Source organism: Saccopteryx bilineata, chromosome X, assembly GCF_036850765.1.
Source record: "Saccopteryx bilineata isolate mSacBil1 chromosome X, mSacBil1_pri_phased_curated, whole genome shotgun sequence".
Lineage (NCBI taxonomy): Eukaryota > Metazoa > Chordata > Mammalia > Chiroptera > Emballonuridae > Saccopteryx > Saccopteryx bilineata.
This window is the reverse complement of record NC_089502.1, coordinates 136,992,662-137,008,738: the sequence shown is the minus strand read 5'-3', so window position 1 is coordinate 137,008,738 and position 16,077 is coordinate 136,992,662. Positions and strand designations below refer to the sequence as shown.

At 39.6% G+C, this 16,077-nt stretch overlaps 1 long non-coding RNA gene across 1 annotated transcript in view; it reads right to left on the bottom strand.

The window, feature by feature from the left end:
• LOC136316708 (uncharacterized) overlaps nt 1-4,113 on the bottom strand; it is a 34,490-nt gene extending 30,377 nt beyond the window's left edge. The window contains exons 1-2 of the long non-coding RNA XR_010727790.1: nt 4,025-4,113; nt 755-884 (exon numbers count right to left, since the gene is read on the bottom strand). This is a non-coding gene — a long non-coding RNA (uncharacterized lncRNA). The remainder of the gene's footprint in view (nt 1-754; nt 885-4,024) is intronic.
• Between the last annotated feature and the right edge of the window lie 11,964 nt (nt 4,114-16,077).

Sequence of the window (16,077 nt, the reverse complement as noted above, 5' to 3'; positions counted from 1 at the left end):
TACACTTAGAGAAAGGGGTTGGTAAAAATCATATTGGATTGTAAGTATAAAGTAATGTTACAAGAGTACTCATGACAACTTTGAAAGATTGGTCTTCAGTCTCTGGCTCCTTAACTTAGAAAAAAAAAGAAAGGTATACTATTTCCAACAGGTCACAGAAATAATGACATGGCACTGATTCAAATTAGGGAGAAAGACAGAGTGAAGTGTGTGGAAGAGAAGAGGGAGAGGTTGCATATTACTGTCCTAGAATTTTCACAAGTTCTAACTTAGAAATTCAGGAAACTAAAATTTATATTATATCTTACATAATAAAATTTATATAATAAGCAGGTAAAAGTCATCAAGCTTGAGATGTCACAATTCAGGACATATTTTAATGCCAACAGAAATCATTTCAGACATAAAGTATATTTCCAAAGCCTAAAAAAATATTCCTTCACACACAGCCCCAACAAGTATATATGAGAACATTTGGTGCTTATTGCAGAGTCATGGAGTTTTAGAGAGACAAACATCTCTCTAGGACCTCAGTGTTAATCAGAATTGCAGAAATCAGTGTTAATGAATATGTATGTGAGTTATTAATATGCTTTGATTCCCAAGGAAGGACTACCCCAGAATTTTGGGGGTCCAAGAATTTCAAAGTCCTTGCTAATTAACTTGGATGTATTAGATAGGATAAGTTAGAATGTACTACAGTAATAATTCTAAAATTCTCAGGGGTGTAGCATAACAAAAGATGATTTCTTACTCATACGATGTCTTTAGCAGCTCTGGGAGACTAAGCAGAATTGTGTATCTTCACGCATTGGTGCAGTTTCCATGTTGTTTTCATTTTACGGTTTCCCCACACCAACGTACACTCCCACGGTGGCTGTGGCCTAGGAAGAAAGCATGGAAAATCACAAACTGGCTTCATCCATAACTCACATTTCAGTCACATGACATGACTACTCTTAACTTCAAGAGGGCATGTGTCCTCACTCCCATAAAAAGAGGATCAGAAATCTTGATGGCAAACATTAATAATGTCTTCTATAGACATGTAGCAAATCTTTAGATTTTATTGGCATTTCCATAGGAAATATAAAATGAAAGGTTTCCAGGTCCTCTCAAGCATCAGCAGCTTTTTTTTTACTTTCCTCCCATTTGTTTCTTGCTTTAGTATGGTGTGACCAAGAAAAAAATAGACTTCAAAGAAATTATTTATTTTAATCCAACCCAGATCAGTAGTGAAAAACCAAGGGCTTTCTTTTTTCTATTATAAGGTTTCTTAATCTTGGCACTACTGAAATTTAGGCTCAGATCATTCTTGGGAGCTGTCCTGTGCTGCAGGACATTTAGCAACATCCCCAGTCACGACCCACTGGAGACAAAGGCATCCCCTCTTCTCCAGCTGTGAAAACCAAAAATGTCTCCAAATATTTCACCCTAGTGGGTAAAATTAATCATGGTTGGAAACTACTTTTCTATTTGCTTCCTTTGACCACTAGGGATGGTACAGGCCATCTAACACATGAAGTGACCCAGCATTGAGGACTGGTAGGAACAGACCAAAGACAACAGATTGCCTTCCCCCAGATGTACCATTGACACTTTGGGCAAGTCTCTGAGTCTTTTTTTTTATTAATAAATTATTCTCCGTAATTTATCTCTAAATTATGGAGAGTGATGTTACCTGGTTCACAAGCTTATCGTAAGAATTAAGTGAGGCACTAAATAACCCATCCTTTTCTCTCTCTCATGGGAAACTAATTCTGCATGCACCCAGGTCCTATATATACATGGAGTCGATTTATGGACTTTCTCTTGTCTGACTTGTCCATCTGCATATTCCTGTGTTGATCAACCATTATTCTTTATTAAGCCCTCTATTATCTATAGCTAACTTGCCTAGGAAACTCAGCCATCAGTAAAGGGACTGAAAACTGAGAAGTAAAGAAAAAAACCTGCAGAAGCCCTTCACTAAAGTTCAGAGACTTTTGAAATTGTGACGTCCCCCAAATTTATTAAGATGGCTTATAAATTATTTCTTCCTCAGCCCCGTACCACCTTGTGTCTCGCACACAGGACCCAGCACCCAATGAACGGCTGCTGAGGAACTAAATGACCAATTTCAGACATAAGTCAAACTAGCTTAACATTACTGGGCTTCCCCACATCACCTCAAAAGTCCCATAGTAGGTGAGATGGAGACAGGGAAGCTATTAATATAGCCAGGACTGGCATTGGCAATAAGTGAATGGTGACAGTCTGACATCAAGAGAGGAAATTAAGGGGCAGATGTTAATTAAAAAATAAAAACCACATGCTCTGAAAAGCAAGCAGCCACACACATCACAATAACCCCTTAGCTGTGTTACATTGTCAGTGCATAATGACTAGCATCCTTAATAATGACTCTGACATTTTTAAAAATGCTAATTTCTGCTCAACATGTTCTATTTTTAAAAATTTGTAGTAGTGTGTAAGGCATTTGAGAAAGGTTTCCGTCACAGACTTATAAAGTATGTGATTTGCAACATACTTTAGAGATTACCTACACTAGCTGTTTTCTAGATGCAGAAAATCAGTCCTGGAAAGTGACCTTGTACTTGTTCAAGGTCAGGTGCCCAGAAAGGCAGAGCTGAAACTCAAGTCTTAGTTTGCTGACTCTAGGGCAAGTTCTTTTTCTTTTGTAATTTTTAAAGACTTTATTGATTCATTTTAGAGAGGAGAGAGAGGAGCAGGAAGCATCAACTCCCATGTGTACCTTGACCCGGCAAGCCCAGGGTTTTGAACTGGCGATAGCAGTGTTCCAGGTTGACGCTTTACCCACTGCGCCACCACAGGCCAGGCCAGCAAGTTCTGTTTCCACTATGGCACATTTTCCAAAAATGTAAACATATTCCTTTAATTAAATAAAATAATCAATGAAATATTTCACAGCTCAGTAAGGGTACAATTTCACCTAGATGAAATTTTCCTACACTGAGCTATTAATCAACTGACCCTTACTGAGCCTTTGTGTTGCTCAAATAAAAAAAATAGTTGCTTAGATCTGGTAAACATATCAAAGGAAGGAAAGAGTATAATGCTTGATTCAAGTGACTGAACTTTCTAGACGAGAAAGGAAAATTTACATGTTAAGAAGTCAGAAAAATGTCCAACAGTATGGAGTGTTGCAATCAGTTTGAATGTGTGGAAATTCGCTCTGGGTGTTCTGGGAATTGAGAAACAGGAGACATCACCCCATGGCAAACGGTCAAGGATGGCACAGGAGTGGAGTAGGATAGGTCACCTGATAAACCCAGAGGTTATGTAGACTTTGGAAAAGAAAACAAGGATGTTCCAAATGTGAAGAACAGCATTGGAAAACACTTGAAGGGGGGTGGAAGCCTGGGTCCTATTCTCTAAGCCACTCATTTGAACAGATTATCTAACAAGTATGAGTTATTTATGAAGATGCGGGGGTTATAGAAAATATTAAAAATTTAGCCTGCCCTAGAAAAACCTAAGTTAAAAGAAGGAGAGAATGGAAAAATGGCCCCATTATTCTAGAATGGCAGTCTGATAGAAATATAATGTGTGTCAAACATATCATTTAAATTTTTCTAGTAGCCCCATTTGAAAAGCAGTAGCAACAGATTAAATTCATTTAAAAAATACATTTATCTAACTCAATATATCCAAAATGTTATTATTTCAATATGCACTCAATATACAAAAATATTAATGAGATATTTTCCATTCTTTGACCAATACCTAAGTCTCTGAAAGCTAATGTGCATTTCACACAAAATATCTTAATTTGGATCCTAAATAAATCAGAAATATTTGATCTGCATTTAGATATTATAAAACTGACAAATGAAAAGATGAATTCACATACTCAAGTTGTTCCAGACATAGCCTAAATATCTCCCAGTAACTGAATCAAATGCCCAAAATCATTTTCTGTAATATACACATCCACATTGACAAAACTCCTTCAGTTTTTAAATTTAAATGCCAATCAATTAAAAACACATAAAATTCAAACCTTGGGTCTTCAAGACAAGTTCCAGTGGTTCTAGCACACACGGGGCGAGTGGCTATGTGTGAAGACACACAGGCCTAGAGGTGGGTCTCCGAGGCTGGAGGCAGGGTTGCCACGTGACATAAGGCCCTTAGGTGGCAGCCTCAAGAGCCTGGAGGGAGACCGACCACACATAAACTCGGACACAAAGAGGAGCCACTCCCTACTTATCTCCAAAGAAAGGAGAGAGCAAGACAAAAAAACAGATTTCGAGGAAGACGCATCTGCAACAAAACAGAGAAAACAAACAAAAAACCAAAGCAGGAACCAGTGGACAGTTTTGCTGTAGTAAATCCAAGGACTGATGCTGAAGGTGGGAAGGAGGAATGGGGGGGGGGTGTCGCTGATCCGAGAGGCTGTTTGCTGCAGAAGAACTGGCAGAACTGAAGACTAGAGAGGACGCCGAGAGCCCCTCGCTGAAGATCTCACAGGGACCTGGCTTTCGTTTGTTTGTTCTGTGTTTGTTTAAGTTTAGGCTCTGGTTTTGTTTTTTCTCTACTCTCTCTTCTATATGTGTTTAACAGGAAAACTTAGAATGCACAGTGGTTTTCAGGAGTTTAAGGATTATTGAGGTAACTTTGAATTCTTCCTGGGAAGGTAAAGGGTCTGATATTATGGACCACAAGAGTAGTGGAGAGAGTGGATGGGAGGGGGGAGGAAATGTACAGAGAGGCTATACATTTCAAACTTAGGGTTTACCAATAAATAGATGATAGCTCAAACCACTTCAGTGCATGAGACTCCCAGGCAGCTACAAAGAGTGAGAAGACAGGGGCCACCACAGGGAGAACACATTTCTAGAGATGGAGAAGCCTCAAAGGAACGTTTCCAAGCTACAGAGACTGAATCGGACAACCTAGCTGTTTGCTCCATGGCCTCATTCACTGAACTAACATTTATTGAGATCAAGACCTAGGTGCTCACATTCTGGATACAAGCAATGTGGATCGCCCTGGAAGAGCGCACTGCTAGGGTTCCAGCCGGGACCGAGCCCCAGACAGGCTCTGCTTGCAGCAAGGTCTCTGTCCTGCACCACAGTAAAATACAAGTCATGCACAGTGCTACTCGCAGGGTTTTGGCCTTTGAGATAGATCAGCCTAAATTATATTCTATTCCCTTCAAGTGTCATTCGTCATTCTAAAAATGTTCTTCAAGGAAGAGCTTACTCTTACTAACCACAAGATCATGAGAGTCATACCTCAAAAGGAAAAGAAAGAATTCGGCTGGGTAGAGTCAGGATGATGGAGAAATCTTGTTTGTAGAAGTAAATGGTGCTGGAGGCAGCACAGGGCTTTGGGGAGGGATGTAGGTGTTGTTTTGCCGTCCATGGCTGCAGCAACAAGATAGCTGGGGAGGTACTATAAAACATTAAGTAGAGGCCCTGGCCGGTTGACTCAGTGGTAGAGCGTCGGCCTGGCATGTAGGAGTCCCGGGTTTGATTCCTGGCTAGGGCACACAGAAGTGCCCATCTGCTTCTCCACCCCTCCCCCTCTCCTCCCTCTCTGTCTCTCTCTTCCCCTCCTGCAGCCAAGGCTCCACTGGAGCAAAGTTGGCCCGGATGCTGAGGATGGCTCCATGGCCTCTGCCTCAGGCGCTAGAATGGCTCTGGTTGTGACAGAGCGATGCCCCAGATGGGCAGAGCATCGCCCCCTGGTGGGCATGCCGGATGGATCCCGGTCGGGCGCATGTGGGAGTCTGTCTGACTGCCTCCCCATTTCCAGGTTCAGAAAAATACAAACAAAAAAAAAAAAACCATGAAGTAGAATGCAAGAAAATTCAGAGCATATTCAGTTCAATATGAACTGGTGACACCTTACAAAATCTTTTTTTTTATATTTTATTTGTTCATTTTAAAGAGGGGAGAGCGAAAGTGAGAGCAAGAGAGAGAGAGAGAGAGAGAGAGAGAGAGGAGCAGGAAGCATCAACCCCCATATGTGCCTTGACCAGACAAGCTTGGGGATTTGAACCAGCAATCTACGAATTCCAGGTTGATGCTTTATCCACTGCACCACCACAGGTCAGGCCAACATTTAACTTTTAAAAGGAGTAGTGTTCAAACTGCATTAGGATAGAAAGGTCAACCTTTGTAACTTCTCTTCCCACAGAAATGTCACAATATTTGCCATTAAGGATCAAAAGGACCACTGTATTTTTACCTGCTCTAACAACAGATTAGATTTTTATGTTTCCCTTGTGAACAATTATTATTTTACATTTGTTAGTTATGAAACTTCTATTTCCTCTAATTTGTAATTTGGAGGAATGTTTAGTTTCTGGTTTCAACTGTGAAATACAATAGAGAAAATTACCCACCTTAGAAGCATAATTCCTTTTATTGAATAGTTGACTTTTTAAAAAGTCCTTTCTTAGGTATTTTATTTTTTTGTTGTTGCACATAAAAACGAGACTAAGAGTCATGGACAAGAGTGTGGTGGTTGAGGGGGAGAGGGAGGGAGAGGGGAAGGGGGAGGGGGAGGAGCACAAAGAAAACCAGATAGAAGGTGACGGAGGACAATCTGACTTTGGGTGATGGGTATGAAACATGATTGAATGACAAGATAACCTGGAGATGTTTTCTTTGAACATATGTACCCTGATTTATTTATGTCACCCCATAAAAATTAATAAAAATTTATAATTTAAAAAAGCAAAAAAAAAGTCCTTTAAAGGGAGAATTTATTTGTTAAACCTAACCATTTGAATAAAACAATGCTTTCCCTCAAGTCCTTAGTTTTTTCTTCCTATTCCTTCCCTAAAAGGTAGAACTCAGTCTCATGAACTTTACTGCCTCTCAGGGACATTCGAGATTCTGGAATAAGAGAACCACAGAACATGCAGGAAGAAAAAGCATGTTCCTTTCCCCCTCCACCTGACGTCTCCTGGACATGAGCTATGTGCCAGCAGAAACGGCAGCTCTGGAAAAATGGGGCTGCTCCATATGCAGTTCTCTGTGCCCTTACAATGCCTCTACTGTCTTGGAGAAATCTGCTGACCTGTTTATTTTTTAAGCTATTTTCCTTTTTTTATTTTTCAATCACAGTTGACATTCAGCAGTATTATTTTATATTGGTTTCAGGTGTGCACCATAAAGTTAGTTATATGCTTTACAAAGTGATCCCCCGATAAGTCCAGTACCTACCTGGCTCCATCCACAGTTATTACAGTTTTATTGACTGTATTCCCTGTGCTCTACTTTACATTCGACGATTTTCAACTACAAATTTGTACTTCTTAATCCCTTTATTTTTTCATCAAGCTCCCCAACCCTCCTCCCAACTGGAAACTATCAGCTTGCTCTCTGTATCTATGAATCTGTTTGTTTGTTTTATTCTTCAGGCTCCACATATAACTGAAATTATATGGCATTTGTCTTTCTCTGATTTATTTCACTTACCATACTACCCTAAGTCCATCCATACTGTCTCAAATGGTAAGGTTTCATTCTTTTTGACAGCCCAGTAATATTCCATTGTAAATATGTGTAATGGCTTTATCCACCATCTATTAATGGGCACTTCGGCTGCTTCCATAGTTTAACTGTTGTAAATAATGCTGCACTGAAAATAGGGGGGCATATATATTTTCCAATCAACATTTTGGATTTCTTTGGATAAATTCCCAAAAGTGAAATTCTAGGTCATAAAGTAGTTCTTTTTTTTAACTTTCTGAGGAATCTCCATAGCATTTCCCATACTGGCTGCACCAATCTGAATTCCACCAACAGTGCTAGTGTTCTTTTTTCTTGGAACAATACTTGTTTCTTGATTTGTTGATGAGCGCCATTCTGACAGCTGTGAGGTAATATCTCGTAATTTTAACTTTCATTTCTCTGATTATTGACACTGAGCATCTTTTCACATGTCTATTGGCCATCTGTATGTCCTCTTTGTAGAAATGCTTATTCAGGTTCTCTCCATTTTTGAACTGAATTTTTTGGTGTTAAACTGTATGAGTTCTTTATAAATTTGGATATTAACCTCTTGATGTATCACTGGCGAGTATCTTCTCCCAAATGGTAGGTTGCATTTTAGTTTTGTTGATGGTTTCCTTTGCTGTACGAAACGCTTAGTTTGATGTATTGAATAGTTTCATTTATTTTTTTTTCTTTTGTTTCTCTTACCCAAGGAGCTATATCAGAAAAAATGTTACTAAGAGCAATGTCAGAGAATTTACTGCCTATATTTTCTTCTAGGAGTTTTATGGTTTCAAGTTTTATATTTAAGTTTTTATCCATTTTGGGTTTATTCTTGTATATAGTGTAAGAAGGTGGTCTAGTTTCATTTTTTTTTTTTTGCAAGTATCTCTAGTTTTCCCAACACCATTTATTGAATGGACTGTCTTAACTCCACTATATATTCTTGCCTCTTTTGTCATAGTTTAATTGACCATATAGGTGTGGGTTTATTCCTGGGCTCTGTATTCTGTTCCATCAATCTCTGTATCTGTCTTTATGACAGTACCATGCCACTTTGATTACAATGGCCTTGTAGTGTAGTTTGTTATCAGGTAGTGTGCTATCTCCAACTTTGTTCTTCCTTCTTAAAGTTACTGCGGTTACTGGAGTCTTCTGTGGTTTGATAAACATTTTAAAATTATTTTTCTAGTTCTGTAAAAATGCCATTGCTATTTTGATAGGGATGCATTAAATCTGTATGTTGTAGATTCCTATCTGTGAGCACAGTATATGCCTCCATTTATGTATATCTTCTTCAATTTCTTTTTGTAATGTCGTATGATTATTTTTAAGTGAGAAGAGAGGAGATAGACTCCTGCATGCACCCTTACCTGGATCCACCTGGCAACCCTCATCTGGGGCTAATGCTCAAATCAACTGAGCTTTCTTCAGTGCCTGAGGCTGACACTCAGACCAACCAAGCTATCCTCTGTGCTCAAGGCTGATGCTCGAACAAATCTAGCCACTGGCTGTAGGAGGAGAAGATGGAGAGAAGGGGAAGAGGGAGGGGGGATAAGCAGATGGTCACTTCTCTCGTGTGGCCTGGCCAGGGATCGAACCTGGGACATCCATACACCAGGTGGACACTATCCACTGAGCCAACCAGCCAGGGCTCAATGTCTTATAATTTTTTAAATAGAAGTATTTTACCTCCTTGGCTAAATTTATTCCTATGCATTTTCTTTTATTTGTTAATGCAATTGTAGATGAGATTGTTTGCTTAATTTCGCTTTCTGACTGCTGGCATTTTTCCTACGTGTGAACACATCCATCTGTGCAGTTCCTCAGGGAAGGAACAGTATCATGCACATCTTTGTTTCTCCAGAGATTAGCCCAGTAACTGATCTAGGAAGTACCCAATAAATATTTGTGTAAGAAATAAAAAACGGACATATAAATGAACAAGAACAAGCAAATGGCTGAATTATATAAACTGGATTTATAACTAGAATTGTTATTAGCTGAACTACCTTGAGCCACTCTGCTTCTCTGAGCTTCAGTTTACTCATTATAAAAAATGAGAAATAGTGGACTTCTCAGGGCTTTGGAAAGCATCATGTATAATTATATGTGTGAAAGATCTTGATAAATGATAAAGTACTATACAAATGTTATGTATTGTTTGGTGTCTGGGGAGAGACATAAAAACTTAGCCAAGTGTAAGACAGGGATAGGAAGCTAATTCCACGAGTCTGGGAATGGTGTCATTGTTGACTCAGATCCCAAACAAAATCCTGAGAAATATCCCTGGCTTCTACCCCTAACACTCAATAAGAACCCTTATCACCTGTTTCACCATCACTGAGAATACAAACATGAATAATTATATAGTCAAGGCTCTATCCCTTCTAGTAGCAGCAAAATAATATCCTGTATCTATATCACATCTTCCCATATTTCACCATGACTTCAAGGCACTACCCCATTCGAGAGGTGGGTTCAGCATGAGAAGGATGGTCTTGGCTCTTCAGACAACCACCAAATAGAGAACTGCTAACAGAATTCTCACATAATCCTCCTGTTACAAACAAGTCCTATACAGCTGACTGATCTGGAAAGATTAGTCAAGTTCCCATCTCAGGCTGCAAGGCATGTCTCATCATATAATACAATAGACCAGGGGATTAAGGCTGGAGAAGCCTCCAGGATCAGCCACAGACTTGGCCCAAAACCTTCTCCATAAGAACTCTCCTCTACAGTACCCAAAATTCTCGTCTCAATTCCTGGTCAGCAGTCCCCTTCTTCAGTCTGCATTTATATGATCTGATTGCCCATCTCTATCACTAGGACTCAGAAGACATCTTTCCAGCCTATTTACAGGTGTCCCTAACTTTGAATCTTGAGAAGCAGCTATGAACTTCTGGTATCTTTTCCCATATTGAATAATGGGTGCTTTCGCCTCTTATATTTATATAACCAAAGAAGTTCAGTAGATTTTATGGGACAATGAATATCAAGTTCAAGGACACCACTTGTTACAGGCACTCCAGTCAATATCTGCCTTGACAGGTAATCTATTACACAAGCAGTCACAAAGTTCTGCCATTCTGAGAGCCAAACTATTTCTCACTTTCCTTCATTTGCTTTGCCTTTGTCCTGGCCACATCTTTCAATGGGACTATTGTGGCAGCTTCCTAATGCTGCCTGCTTGGTATTGCTCTTTTCAACCCACTCTCCAAACGGTAGCCAGAGTACTCTTCCCAAATACACATCAGACCATGGCATCTCCTTGTTTAAAACAATTCAGATGCCTCCATTGTCCTCCTAGTGAACCCCTGACTTATCTGATCCACTGATCAATAGCTTATAAAAGGAGATACTTTTCACCATTTGTAAAGGCCAATTTGCTTCTATCAAAATTGACCATGTTCTAGTAAAACAATCTTTTTAGAGGATATTTCAGAGAGACAAAGACCTGGCAATTTCATCTACTGGAGGAAAATTAAAAAAATGAAAAACCTTCCTCCAAAAAGACTCCCTTCAACTTTGCTGAAAAGGCTCCTATCAGTTACTACTAGCCAATATTTGTGCCATAAAACTTCAAGGAATAGACTCTTGGGTTCATATGACATGAAAGAAAGTACTAAACCCTGACAGAACTTGCATGTCATCTGTTGACCTGAAAGTAAAGATTTCCTTGAAATTGAAGCAGACATCTGATGACACAGCTTTCCCAAGAGATTTGGACCAGATCTATTGAAAGTTATCTGCCAAACCTTTGATGCTGACTTTAGCTCCTTAAGCTGTAAAGTTGTTTGAAATTTCTATTTTTTCTTAATGTAGGGATTCATTGCCATAAACTTCCCTGTTAGCACTACTTTTATTGCATCCCACAAATTTTGGCATGTTATTTCCATTTTTGTTTGTCTCAAGTTATTTTCTGATTTTCCTTTTGATTTCTTCTTTGATTCGTTGGTTGTTCAGAAGTGTGTTGTTCAATCTTCTTATTTTGTGAATTTTCCAGATTTCTTCCTGTTATTGGTTTCTTGTCTCATGCCATTGTAGTTGGAAAAATACTTTACATTATTTCAGACTTCTTAACTTTGATAAGACTCTTTTGCAGCCTAACATATGAAGAATGTTCCATGAGCCTTTGAGAAGACTGTTTATTCTGCTCCTGTTAGATGAAATGTTCTGTATATTTTAGGTCCATTTGAAATAAAGTATAGTTCAGGCTCAATGCTCTTACTGATTTTGTTTAAATTATCAATTCATTGTTAAAAATAGAATATTAAAGTCCTCTACTATTATTGTATTCCTATTTCTCGCCTTAGATCTGTTAACAATTGCTTTATATATTTAGGTGCTCTGATGTTGAGTGCATATATATTTACTATTGTTATTTCCTCCTGATGCATTGACCCCTTTATCATTATATGATGATCTGCTTTATCCCTTACAACATTTTTTTACCTAAATTCTACTTTTTCTGATACAAGTAATACTATCCCTGTTCTCTTCTGGTTTCTATTTGCATGAAATGTCTTTGTCTATCTCTTTACTTTCAGTTTAGGTGTGTTCTTAGCTGAAGTGAGCCTCTTGTAGGCAGCATATAGTTGAGTCTTTTTTAAAAATCCATTCAGCCACTCTATTTATTTTGATTGGCAAATTTAGTCCCTTTATATTTAGAGTAATTATTGATAGGTAAAGACTTACTGCTGCCATTTTGTTGTTTAATGGGAGATACTTTGTTCATTTCTTCCTCTCTTGCTTTCCTCCTATGTGATTTGATCATTTTCTGTTGTGGTATGCTTTCATTCCTTCTTTTTATCTTTTTCTATATCTACTATAGGGTTTTGCTTTTTGATTAGCATGAGGCTTACATAAAACATCTTATATTTGTAACAGTCTATTTTAAGCTAATAATAACTTTGTTTGCATACAAAAGCTCAACCCTTTTATTCCCCACCCCAATTTATATTTGTGGTGTCACAGTTTACATTTTTTATACTGTGTATTCATTAACAATTTATTTTAGCCATTGTTATTTTTAATACTTTTGTCATTTAATCTTTACACTAAAGTTAAGTGACTTATACACACCACCATTACAATGTTCATGTATTATAAATTTGACTACATATTTACCTCTTTCTCTTTTACACTTTCTCTTTACTTTTATACTTTCTGATATTTCATGTTACTAGTTAGTGTCTTCTCTTTTCAACTTGAAGAATTCCCTTTATCATTTCTTGTAAGATAGGTCTAGTAGGGATGAACTCCATCAGCTTTATTGGGGGGGGTCCCTTGTATGTGTTGAGCTTCTTTCTCTTAATGCATCCAAGATGTTTTGTTTTTAATATGTAAATTTTATTATGTGTCACAGTGAAGTCTTCATTGGGTGTGAACCTGACTGGGAAACTTTGAGTTTCATGTACCTGGATGTCCATATCTTTCTCTAAGATTTCTTCATTCCTATTCATTCTTTATTTTTTCTTTTTCCCCCTCTTACAGGATAATTTCAAATAATCTCTCTTCTAGTTCACTGTTTATCTTGCTTGATGGAATCTGCCATTGAAGCTATTATATTTCATATTTTAAGTTTTTGTATTTCTCAGCTCAAAAATTTAATTGTTCTTGGCCCTGGCCGGTTGGCTCAGTGGTAGAACGTCGGCCTGGCATGCAGGAGTCCCGGGTTCGATTCCCAGCCAGGGCACACAGAAGACGCGCCCATCTGCTTCTCCGCCCCTCCCCCTCTCCTTCTTCTCTGTTTCTCTTCTCCTCTGGCAGCCAAGGCTCCACTGGAGCAAAGTTTGCCCGGGCGCTGAGGATGGCTCCATGGCCTCTGCCTCAGGTGCTAAAATGGCTCTGGTTGCAACAGAGCAACGCCCCAAGATGGGCAGAGCATCGCCCCCTGGTGGGCATGCCGGGTGGATCCTGTCGGGTGCATGCGGGAGTCTGTCTGACTGCCTCCCCGTTTCTAGCTTTGGAAAAATACAAAAAAAATTAATTGTTCTTGGTAATGTTCTCTTTGTTAAACTTCTCATTCTTTTCTTGAACTATATTCCTGATTTTGTTAAAATGTTAATGTGATCTCTTGTAACTCTCTGAAGTTTAGCACAATTATTTTGAATTGTCAAGAAATTTAAGGATCTCCATTTTGGGGTGTTAGTTACTGGAAGTTTATTGTGTTGCCTTGGTGGTGTCTTGTTTCCTCTACTCATCATGATATATGTAGCCTAGTCTATGTCTTCTCATTTCAAGAAGCAGTCACCTCTTCCAGATTTATGGACTGACTTTAGTAAGAAAAGAACCTTCATCTGTGGGTCATGGTATGCTGCAGCATGCTGTGATCCTTGGTCTAGTGGTATAGGGTACCAGTGTGCAGGCATGGTGTCTCACTCAGGAAGCTGGCTCAGGAAGCTGTTTTCTACGACACTGATAACTGAATGATACTGTGTGTTAAGAGCTGCAGGGTGCCTGTGCTGGCTGCAGTGGATGCTGGTGTCCTTGGCGCCGCTTCCCTGTGAGGAAATGCATCAGGAGGTAGTTCTGGTCCGAGCTGGTCGTGTGCACATGGTCAGTTGTGGGTGCTATATGTAAGTGCCAGGGGCATGCAGATACATGGCTGCAGGGCTTAGCTGTGCCGGGCATGCGCATGGCAGTGGAGTCCTGTGACGGGAGTTGGGCTGTATCCAGACAGATAAGCAGGTGCTGGGCTATTGACATGTACTCATGCACCAACAGGGGCAGCTGTGGGCATGTGCATGGTAGCGGAGGGCAAGCCACACTAACCTGAGCTACCACCACGCACCCACACAGCCACAAAGGTCAGATGTGGTTGCCAGTACAGCAAGACGGCTGGGGAGATGGAAAGGGGAGTAGGGAGGGAATCATGCCGCTGGTGTCTGCAAGTTCAAACCCCATGGGGCCCTCAGTGGTAACAGCCGGAAGGGGTCTGCAGTAACTGTGTGGGCGGCTGGGTTCCTGGGTGGCAAAAGCTCAGATTCTCTGTAGAGCAGTCTGCCGGGGTCTGTGAAAAAGTCCTCAGTGATGAAAACTGCAGGAGTCCACAGATTCTACAAGGCCCACTGGGGTCCTCAGGGACAAAGGCCACTGGGGTCTGCCGCAGGCTCTGGAAACAACCTTAGCCCCCTCTGGTAGTCCTGCCCATCCTCCTCATTCCCAGCCGTCTCCGGATGTCTCAGCTACGCTGCTTTGGGGTGGGGTAAAACCAAAGTGGGCCTTTCATGCCGGGTCCTACAGGGCTGGGGAACCCGGTTGCTCACTTTTCCTTTTCCCAGCAAGGAGAATTTGGGCTAAGAAGCTCTGAACAGCACTGACCAGCCTCTGGGATGTAGGCGAAATTAAACTGTCTTCCTACCCTTCTCTGTGCTGATATTTTCAAGTGTTTTTGGTCCGCTGTGTTGCCAAGGCTCTGTAAGTGGACCTCTGAGCTCTCCCAGAGCTGTTTTTGTTTGTGGATAGCTAATCATCTTTCCTTCTGAGGTGCGGGGGACACAGAGGTGTGGGTCTCCTGCCCCACCATCTTGGTGATATCAATCCCATTTTCCTGTACTTTAATTCTACAAATAATTTAAACTCAAGAATGACCATCACTGTTTTGTACGATATTTATTGACATATATTTACTGGGGATATATCTTTTCATGTTCTTCATTCCCTCCTGCATTTTCATGTTTCCAGGTAGTATCATTTTGTTCCTCCTCCAATATTTCTTTCAGAGCAAGCCTGTTACAAAGAATTTCCTTCATCTTTGTCTGAAAAATGTCCTTACCTTTATTTTCGAAGCACATGTTTTGCTACCCATAGAATTTTAGGCTGTTATTTTTTATAAGCAGTTTAAAAAACGAAACTCTATTGCTCTCATATTTCAATTGTTTCTGATAAGATACTGGCCGTTACACCATTGCTTGTCAAAGGTAATGTGTCTTTCTTCTCTAACCACTTTTAAGCTTCTCTAACTGGCTTTATTTTTATCAACTGTTTTCCCATGATGTGCATAAGTGTGGTTTCCTACTTCTTTATCTGCTTAGAGTTTTCTGAGCTTCTTGAACTTCTGGGTTGATATCTTTCATCATTTATGAACAAATTCTCAACTATTACCTCTTCAAATATTGTTTTTGCCTCATTCTCCTCATCCTTTTCTTCCAGAATTTCAGGTACATAAATGTTAATTAAGTCATTTAATTATGTCGCCCTTGTCTCTTTTACTCATATCTCTTTTCTACCCTTCCTTTCTCTGCTTCGGTCTGAGAATTTTTGACCTGTATCCCAGTTCACTAGTCCTACATTCTGCTATGTCCCTCTGCTGCTAAACTTATGAACTGAGTTTTTAAATTTCAGATGTTACATTTCTCAGTTCTAAGTTTTCTCTTCATTATTTAGATTCCAATTATTTAAAATTTCTCACCTTTTCACCTATTTTGTCCTCTTCCTCTATTTTGAATATATTATAGAACATATTTTAGAGTTACCTGCTAATTTCAGTATCAGTAGCATCTCTGGATCCATATCTACTTTTCCTCTTAATTACCAGTCTTACAGTCCTGTCTCTTTGCATATCTAGAAATTATTTTATTGTATGCCAGTGTGTATAGAA